Source organism: Dermacentor silvarum, chromosome 3, assembly GCF_013339745.2.
Source record: "Dermacentor silvarum isolate Dsil-2018 chromosome 3, BIME_Dsil_1.4, whole genome shotgun sequence".
NCBI lineage: Eukaryota > Metazoa > Arthropoda > Arachnida > Ixodida > Ixodidae > Dermacentor > Dermacentor silvarum.
Genome location: NC_051156.1, coordinates 58,466,322 through 58,476,715, shown reverse-complemented (window position 1 = coordinate 58,476,715; position 10,394 = coordinate 58,466,322).

Below are 10,394 nucleotides of genomic sequence, written 5' to 3'. Positions count from 1 at the left end.
AAGCGTTCAGCGCGCGGCGACAAGCCCGATCCAATCAGGAGGCAGCACTTCCGGCCGTTGCATCATGGGATTGAGTTTACGTAAAACATGGCGGTGGTCCCGGTCGCCCGCTTCGAACTGAATTTGGCGTTGTTTTTGTGGAATTCACTTCCTTCGTGGCAAATGACTACGCAAACGGCTTCCGCTTAGTCTCATGCCGCTTCAATGAGAGAGTGTTATGGCTAATCTTGGGGAATTTTCGAGATCGCTTGTCGTTTCGAACGCGCTTTAGCCTAACGAGAGAAATTTTTTAGATGCGAGCGCCACCTATCGGCGAAGTTGGGAGATCGGCGCGACGACGGCATCTGGCCTCTGAGATGGGAAGATTTTGGAGGCTATGGTAGACAGCTTGTACAGCTTGTCTGTTTCGCTGCAGATCGGCGGACATGGGGATAAAAATACAACGCGCTCCTGGCTTCCATTGCGCTGCCTCTCGTACTTTCCGGACGCACACATACATTGAATTACTTGGTGCCCTATGTATGAGAAATTCAAAGCATAATGGAATAGCGTCCCGGGCGTAAATTACGCTATCACGCTATACTAAAACTCTCTTTCTGCAAAGGTCGTTTGCGGAACGGTAACGCTATTTCCCTTAACCCCGCTATGTTAAACTAAAACTGTCTTACTTTAAACTAGCACTGTCTAATGACACTACCCACTGTATCCGCATGGGCACAATTTTGGAAGAGTTAAGCTGTTTTCTGCGCTTTCTCGAGGTGGCGAATAGCCAAGCGTAAAATGTAGAAGAAATAACTCAAGAAAATGATAAAATACTAAGTTCTCACGTTATTAGGTGTCGCAACATAGTAAACCTTACTGTGGGTTAAATTAAAAAAACAGTAGTCTCCTGCTTCACGGCTGGCCACATTGATAGCGGCTCGGCGGCGTTCGCCGCTGGATCCTCGCATGAGGGGCGGTGAGGCGAAAACACGGCGGCGCGTCTCGCTACATTTTTTGACGCGCGAACATCGTCGGGGAAGTTCGCTCCAAGTAGGTCGGGCTTAAGAGACGCGAATGCGAGTCTTGTAAAATCTACTGTAATTCACCTCAGTCCACACTAATCCACATTCACGCACCTTATTCGACCTTAATCCACTCTAATCTTCCTTATAAACCTTAATAGACCTTAATACACCCCAATGCACCCTAATCCTCCTTAATACAACTTAATCGACCTTAATCCTGCTTAATACACTTTAATAGACCGTAATCTTCCTTAATCCATCGTATTCGACATTAATCAATCCACCCTAATTGACGTTAATCCATCTTAATCCTGCTTCATGCATGTTAATCGACGTTAATCCACCTAATCCTCCTTATTACATCTTATTTCACCCTAATCCCACTTAACCATCCTTAATCGACGCTAGCCCTCCTTATTTAACCTTAATCCACATTATTCGGCCTTAAACCACCTTAATCCAATCATTAATCAGTCATGTATTTACTTTGCTAATCATTAATCATTTACTTTGCTTTGTTAATCATTGCGCTTTGATTACGAAGGTTGAGCAATAAATAATGATTATGGTTATGATATATCAATGCAGGGAATATTATGTAGGCAGTAATGTTTAGCACTGCAGCGTGTTAGCCACTTGTACTTGTACACAGGGCGTTTTATTCATCCTGCCTGAGTGATTAACGGCTGGACATGATTTGGGTCGCTTCTGGTCTTCATTAGGTCACGTTACTTTCTGTACCTCAAACGCTCACCTTGAAACATTTCCAACTAAGGGTCTTGCCTTAAAATGTTGACAAGCTGGCGCTCATCACCTGCACTACCGCGGGTATACTTCCCACTTTTTTTCAGGCCCTGGATTCATTGTATTTAAGTGATTGACAAAGACATCGAAGCTGTAAATGGCTCCTCTACAAGCTGCTATTGCGGTTTTCAGTAAAACAGGCAACGGATCTTAACAATCACGAAAAGTGCTATCCAGAGGCTGTATCTTAGGGTATATTTGTTCAGTGGAAAGTGGAATCTATAATGCTGCATTTCCGATTGAATAACAGTTGACGACGTGCGAGGTGATGGAGTCCCAGCAGAATGTTCAGCATTCTGAGGAGAACCCCATTTTTATGCAAAGTACAAATTGCCGCAACAAAAACGCTAATGAGCAGGCCGGAAGAATTGAAAAAGTGCCGCATTAGGGGATGATTTGATATGAGCAATAAGGAAAGCGCCTTACCTCGCAAACAATACTGTTCCTTGTCGGAAAAAAGTTCTTTCGGCCAATGTTGTGCAGCCACTGCTTCTTGCGCAAGCCATGACGCTTTCCTTGCGCTATCGTAAAAACTACATAACGATCATCACGCTTCTTGCAGCAGTTATATATGCGCAACAGCACGGCATAGCGTTAGGAGACAGTGCACGAAACAGCGTGCAATGTTAGCGTGGGACGTTCTCTATAGACCTTTTCATCGGGCGAGGAGGAAAGAGCGCGCGACGTGCCTTTCCTCCTCTCTGGCTTGGGCGAGCCGGCGCGGCGCGGCTTGAATGTGTTGCCGGTCGCGCGCTGCGGAGCGATTTGGAGGTATTTTAGCTAGTTCTGAGTGCAATTTACGGGATGTCAGTGCTTATGAGGTCGTTGAACAACCACTGTGTAGCCTTTAGGTGCAGCAGTAGCTACAGTATCTGTAAATTTCTCTGGGATGTGCAAAAATGCGACGCGCATCATCAGCCGCGGTGTGTGTATGTGTTGTGAACTATGTTGGATGTATCGGTTTTCACTCGACGAAGAATTGTTGTAAAACATTTCCATCAGCCACCGGCATCGTTCTCACGCATTTTAAGTCTAGTAGACTTCAAATCACTATGCCTACGTTAGCCTCCTACAAGAGGCCGAAGGCTTTTGCTCAACACAGCGAGCACTCCGGTTGGCAAACCCACATGATACATGCAAGCATCGTGTATCGATCGGCATTGCCATTTTGTTCTGTAAGGCACAATATACAAATGGGATCACATAAAAAGAATCCAACAGCTATTTGTAAGGACACAATTTCCGTAAGATTGGTGAATGCGTCGTAGAGTACTGACCTTCTACGAGACTGAAAAAGAAAGAGTTCATATGTACTCCTTTTGCGGCAAAATAAAACAGAACACGGGATAAAGACGCAATAAGACTTTGCATGGTCGTGCCGCATGCTTGGACCACTTGGCCCATGCGCTACCCAGTCAAAAAATCCGTCAAAGCGTTCTTGTCGGAACGACAGCATTCTTGTCGGCAACGACAAGATTCTTGTTTGCAACGACAGAATTCCTGTTTGCTGCCTTCCGACACCGACAGCAATGCTGTTTGCAACGACAGCATGTCTGTTTGCAGCCTTCCGACACCGACAGCAATGCTGTTTGCAACGACAGCATGCCTGTTTGCTGACTTCCGACACCGACAGCAATGCTGTTTGCAACGACAGCATGCCTGTTTGCTGCCTTCCGACACCGACAGCAATGCTGTTTGCAACGACAGCATTCCTGTTTGCTGCCTTCCGACATCGACAGCAATGCTGTTTGCAACGACAGCAAGCCTGTTTGCTGCCTTACAACACCGACAGCAATGCTGTGTGCACGATTGACTAGCAGATCGACACTAACGACGGAGCCCCAATATGGCGCCCGCGATTAGATGGGCACTGCGAAATGCGTCGCGGCGTCGACGCATGTTAGCTAATGCACGCATTTATGAAGGCACGAGGCGACACCAAACCACAGGTATTCGATAAAGTGTATCTTCATGAAAGATCGATGCAAGTAGATTGGTATGGTGAGCCATCAATGAAGTAGGAAAGACGTCGCGATGAGTTGCCAAGGAAGCCCTCTCTTCTGCATGGCTCCGGCATTATTTGTAAACGCTGAAAACAGTCGTCCAAGCGTGTCAGCTGCGTGAAGGCAAGAGCGAGTCTACTACGGGTGCATGCGCACATGACCAAAGTTGCCTTCTCAGTTGGCCTACATGCCGGCGTATTTCTGAAGCTGCGCGCTGCAACTACATGCGAGCACCGGTACAGACTATATAGACAGTTTTAGAAGAACGCTGTTTACGCTCCGCGCCGCTCAGATTTCATGCTCCGAGATACTGCAGGGAACTGCGTAGATTTCGCATTTGATAAGCGCGTCTTGCCGAGACGCGAGCGACGCGCTATCAACTCGGCTGCAAAACGACGACGAGAGTCACCGCTATCACGCTCCGCTCAGTCGGCTTTGTAGCGGAGCGAGGGATGCGGTCTTCGTTCCGCTGCCGGCATGAGTGTCGTGCGCAAGAGCAATTATATCGTCCCCGCTAAGCGGTTGTGTGGCATTTGCTAGCATATGCCGGTCTGAGCGGGGCGGACAGCAAGCGCTCAGCTAAAACAGCTGATCGTATGCGCGCTCGATGTTATCGGAAGCGTATCAATGTTTCGTTCGGTGCAAGTCGATCACCGCAGGGAGATTGTATTATGCTTAATTTTGACTTCGTGCGTAGCTCTCGTGCCCAGTCTGCGTGTACGGTGGCAGCGCATTCAAGCTATTTTACACATATCTTTTTTTGTGTATGGATATTCCCCCTCTTGTAAGAATGAATACAAATTTAATTTCATTTTTTATCATATAATAAATCAATCACTATATTGTTGTATCATAGGTTAATTACACCAGGGTCTCAATGTACAAGACTGCAACACGTAGAAGCAGCTGTAGAAAGCCTCACACAACACTGCCCAAATGTTTGCTGCTGGAACAGCATAGATTTATGCCATGCATGTTCCTCGTTCATTACAGACATGCAAAAGTTTGACCACATTGCACAAAAGCAAATGCATAGGAAAAAAGTGCTTGTAAAATGACAATGTCACTTCCTAGCACTGTGCACAATAGCCACCAAGTGAATCACAGTGCTAAGACTTGCATGACTTAGTATTACAACCATACATACTTGCAATAAAAGTTCCCTTTGTGCTAGTGTGCAAGATACGGTTGACGGCACCATGAAAAAACAAACAAAAAATGTGTAGTATACAGGAAGCGAACATTAAAATAACTGACTAACAGAAGTGAATTTGGATCGCTGCTACAGTCCCCTTTCTAACACTACAAACGCTTCTAATAGGAGTCAACCCTCTTGGTTCTCTGCCATGTATGTTCTAAGCAAGTCGATGCTCACAAATGCATGTTACAAAAATGAAGCAGTACTATTTTCTTAATATTTATTTTTTAATATTCTCCCTCACTGTCATTTACACAGCATCCAGTCATGACCTATTAACCTTTCATATAACAACAGCAACAAAACTGACAAAAGGCATCTTGAATTTTCTGTCAAGCAGCTGCTTTTGTCCACCAATGCAACAAAGCTATGCTGTCTTTGCCAAGGCTGAGAGCACAAGTGGCACGTGGTTAGCAACCAAAGAGTAGAGCAACCAGTAGACACAATGCAAGAGCTAAGGCCACTTAACCCTTTCACACCGTTCCTTTCACACTGCGGTCAAACGCCAGCTGCACATTCAGCCCAAAGCAAGAACAAAACCTATACAAACTGCCACAGGGACACAGTGTAGAGAGCACTCACCGTCGGACAAGCAGTTTTCTTTTGAAACTTCGGAGAGAACCCTATCTGGACAGAGGGAACAGTTCTGAGAAAGCTAGGGCACAGATTGCGGCTCATTAAAGGTCCTAACAGGTTAGTACGACAACAATGCGATCACATCAAGCCCAGCACTTTGAGACACAACATAGAAGATTGAGCGATATAGGATAACAGCTGTACGCTAACCATGAGCAGCGTGCCACTCCCATGTACATTTGGGATACGAGCAGATAACCCCACGTCATTGGAAGCCGCTCAGGCACACTGGAGCCTCTCAGGAAGCTGGAACACCAGTGACCGAGCTAGACATCGGTACTGTCCCTTACCCTGCGATTGTGGATACAGAGCGGAACACGACTGCAGCGTGATGACCACAGTGGGAAAATGACGCCCTCGAAATCACTACGGCGACTCCATCCGAGAAGGGAGGGAAGTGTGTACAAGCAATGCACCACCGCTCCTCAGTTGGAGGAAGCTTCACCAGTGCAGCAGAAACGGGAAGCGACCCCAGCCCGAGTCAAGTTCCAAGAATCCCGTGAGGATCTGTGAAGTGAAGTGTCAAATCCTTGAAAACCACCAACTGATGCTTCAACTGTGGAACAGATGTATCTCTCTTAAGGGACACTGAATACTATCATTCACAAACACCTGATGTTCCGAAATGTCAGTGAATACTGGATTTCAAGACAACTGGCAGTCTTCGATTGGCACAGTAGACTGCAAACTAGCCTAAAGCTTGAAGAATGTTGTGACAGGAAAGGTTTTGTGACAGGTTTATTTGCCAGGTCATCACCTATGACAAGATGTGGGTGAATCATTTATAAAAGTTACACTTGCCTAAACAATGAACACATATGGAAGCTTCCCAACACAAGAAGTTTCGAGCAACTCGATCGGCAGGTGAACTCATGGTCATGGGTTTTTGAGTGGATAGATGTAGCATCATCTTGATTTCCTCCCTAGTAGGGAGACTAGCTGAGCAAGTACACGAGTAGTGAGCAAGTACAGCTGTGAGGTTCTCCAATGTGTAGACAGTGCACTTAGGAAGAAATGGCCCTGCTTAAATACCATGGGGGTTCTCTTCATCCAGGAAAATATGTGTGCACATACAGTGCACCACACAATGGGCACTTTACAAATAATCTTGGATGAGAGGTGCTGCCGCATCTGCTATAAAAGCCCAACTTCACTCCAAGACTCATTTCTTTGGGCCACTAGGATAATGAAATACAGTAGGCTGTCCATGCATGGCTGCAACATAAAAGAAATCTTTCTACGCTGCTGGCATCCTTGTACTGCCAAAATGAAAAGGGATTACCTCGAAAAATGAGATCACTTCCATGCATGTAAACATGTTTCATAATCCTAAAAAATAAAAAGTCCAAGCTTGACTTGAGCACCTCTCATGCGCTCACCAACAGAATTAGATCAACTGATGCATTAGTCTTCATGACTTGATGAATTAATTTGAGCTTCAGTCCACTGCAACACTTTTGGTGATAGCCATGCACTTCGCTTAGACATAAAGCAGTTGCCCCAGAAAGATGGATCATAATTTTTCAGTTACAAGCCTATATTTTGAAGAAAGTACATACGGTTAAATTATAGCAGCCTGCTACAGTTCGACGGATGACACAATTCAGAATTCATAAATACAACTACTCTACCTTAATATTGACTCTATAACTCACTTTCCAGAGTCAATTGTACCTGCAATCTTGAAATATGAAATAAACATTCAAATTCCGATTAGTTCTTTTCCACCTTATTAAGTAACTCACACAAATATGATACGTTGCCAACAGAAAACACACTGCAATGTTATATCGCCAACACAATACAAGACATGGTTCTCAGATAGGAGGCGGATGACGGCGGCACATCAAATGCACCGGGTGCAGTGAGCAGCTCCTGGCAGTGAAAATACATAGTACCCGAAACAACATAAATGGCTGAGATATAACAGTACATGCCATCAGACATTTTTACATAGGAAGAGCACGTTTTTCTTGGAACAGAGTACTCAGAACTGTGAAGACAATCGGGCCAACCTGGCACCTCAAATACTTGCAAATTTGTGGGAGGGTACCAAATCATGATACGAAAAGCCTTTTCACATTTTGTGGAATATCATGAATTGGTCGTGCTTGTCCAAGAGCACATGTTTGAAAGCACCTCGTAAACGTGTTCTCCAGCTCTTTCTTTGCAGACAACAGACAAGGTGAAAGTTCCACTTGTGCTGAAGCAGTCCGGTGGGCCTGGTGCATGATGCACCGTTCAGCAATTTGAACAGGCACATGCTTGGCAGCTGTTTCAAGCTGGAGTGCCTTACCAATGCCATCTTCAAATGGAAATGTTGAGGTACCCCAAAGAGGGATAAAACATCTGTGCGCACTTTGAAAGATGCAACAACTAATGCATGTTAAATGTCACTGCACTTTCTCCGTACAGCTTTGCAGTCTGCTGAACAAATGCTAAGAGCAAGTTTTCAGCGGCACAGATTTGAGCTTCTGTGACAATATCTTTCAACAAAAAAAGACTGCTTGTGTAAGTAGCACAAAATGCGCCACGTATGCTCGAGGAAGTATGCATCATGACAGACAATACTACAATAAAAGCCGAGAGCGCCATTCAGCAGCCTTCCAATATGACCGATCTGACAAGGGCCGTCCCGACCTTGACAAAATTATGGGTGGCCTTACTGAACGTAATCTTGCATCCACAATTAAACTTCAAGTGCCTGCCTATGTACCACGAAGAACCAGTACATGATAGCCACAATTCAATCACTTTCTTTGTCATGCCTTCCCAAACACAATGCATATAGTCAGGTGGCCGCCCTCAAACAAGATCAAGGCCTTGCAACTTGATAAGAGTTGATGGTCCCTTGATGCCACAAACAGGTTCCTTAAGCTGAGCTGTTTAAACCATTCCTTTGAGCCCACCACTGTGTGTCCTGTCAGGTGCATTCTGGCTGTTGAAAGGGTACTTCATTGTGTCTGCAGCCAAAGCATCAATTGTACTAAACATCAGGATGATATCTGCATTTAGAATGTTCAGATGGACACAGCAGTGAAAATATGCAAGGTTTTAAAACACTTCCAGTAGTCAAACATTTCACAAATGGCCCTCATGCAAAATTGATGGCATCTCTCGACAGCACAGCACAAGTGGGGAAAAGGCGCCATGTTGCAAGACTGCACCCACCGCAAAGAGAAAGAACCTGCCTAGGACTGTCCAAGTCCTGCAGTTTGCATGAGCAATGCAAAATATTCCTAACATTCCTAGGGTTCATCTTTTACCGCGGCAAAAAGGGCAGCGAAAGAGAAATTTCAGATACCAGCTAGAAACGAAGGACACATTTTTTTCTTGCGCATATATGCCACAAAACAACCAACATGAGCAGCATTTTATCACAGCTTATTTTGCCAGATTTTCTAGAAGTATAGCTACTGTTGAAGTAAAATATGATTGATTTAACTACATTATGCATTTTTATGCAAGGAAGTGAACGCTTGCTATTTTTTTCCATTTGTGATTCTGACAAGTTTCTTTGAAACTTACAGTTGCACGACATCCTGAACTACACTTAACTGAGGTGTGAATTACAATGTCAACATCAGTGCACTGTAATGTTTCGAGTGGCTCGTGAGCATTGATTAAAATAATTTCAATTTTCAACAAACACAATCACTCCAGTGCAAGTGGTGTTTCGCATGGCTCACGAATACCGCACGTCTTGGACAGTCCTAGTCAGGTTATTTCAGCTTTGTGACGGGTACAGTCCTATAATATTGTTGCGGGCAAGACAACAGAGACAGCCAGAAGTCAACGTCTTTATCGGAACCAGACCAAAAGAACAACGTTCTTTTGGTTGTTCATATGTGTCGGCACATGCCGACACATATGAGCCAATATGGTGCACGCAAGGTCTATAGCGGCATTGCCATGCAGTTTCTGTTACACGAGCAACTAAGAGGTCAGCTTCTGTGCCTTGGGCCAAATGCTACTTAGAAACGACACATCTGAATGGTAAAAGAAATGCAAACTGTCAAATTCCAAGAAGAATGAAAAACAAGTTAGTGCAATGCAGCTGTGTGTACTGTATCCTGAATTCACACGTCTTTATCAACATCACTCACCTCATGGCGACACTAAAATCACTGTTTCCCTTTTTTTTCCCTTCCCACCATACAGCAGAAACTTTTCTTGCAAGTTTTTCAGCGATAGAAAAAATTGCACTAAAAGTGATGCGCGTGAGCTAAATTGCCATAATTAATAGTGCTTCAAATAGTTTTCCTGGTTTTCAGCTTTGTATTGCTGTTTCCTAGATTCGGAAATACAGCAGTTGGCCAAACTGGAAAGTGCAAAAGCTAATTCTGCGCTTCTTATACAGTATCAGCTGCTAGCTAGGGGCACTTTCTGCACAAATCTGTGTCGTTACATCCAGGCAGACCCCACTTAACTATGATCATAGGCTGCTGTCTGCCAATGCCAAACACGATATCATTAAGGTATTACATGTTTTGTCAGATTTGCAACAAATGTTAAAACAATTAAATGGCAGGCCACTGAAAGTGATGACATAATTGCATCATGAAATAGTGTGGAAAGTATGCAGTCAACATAAAAATACATCAGGCATGGTCAACCAAAACTTCTGATGCACCAAACAATTAAAACAAAAAGCAGTAAGTGGATAGCTTTAATTGTTAATGACTACAAACTTTCCAGTGTATGTAAAATCCAGTGAATAGGTTTGACAAGTTATTTGGTATTCTT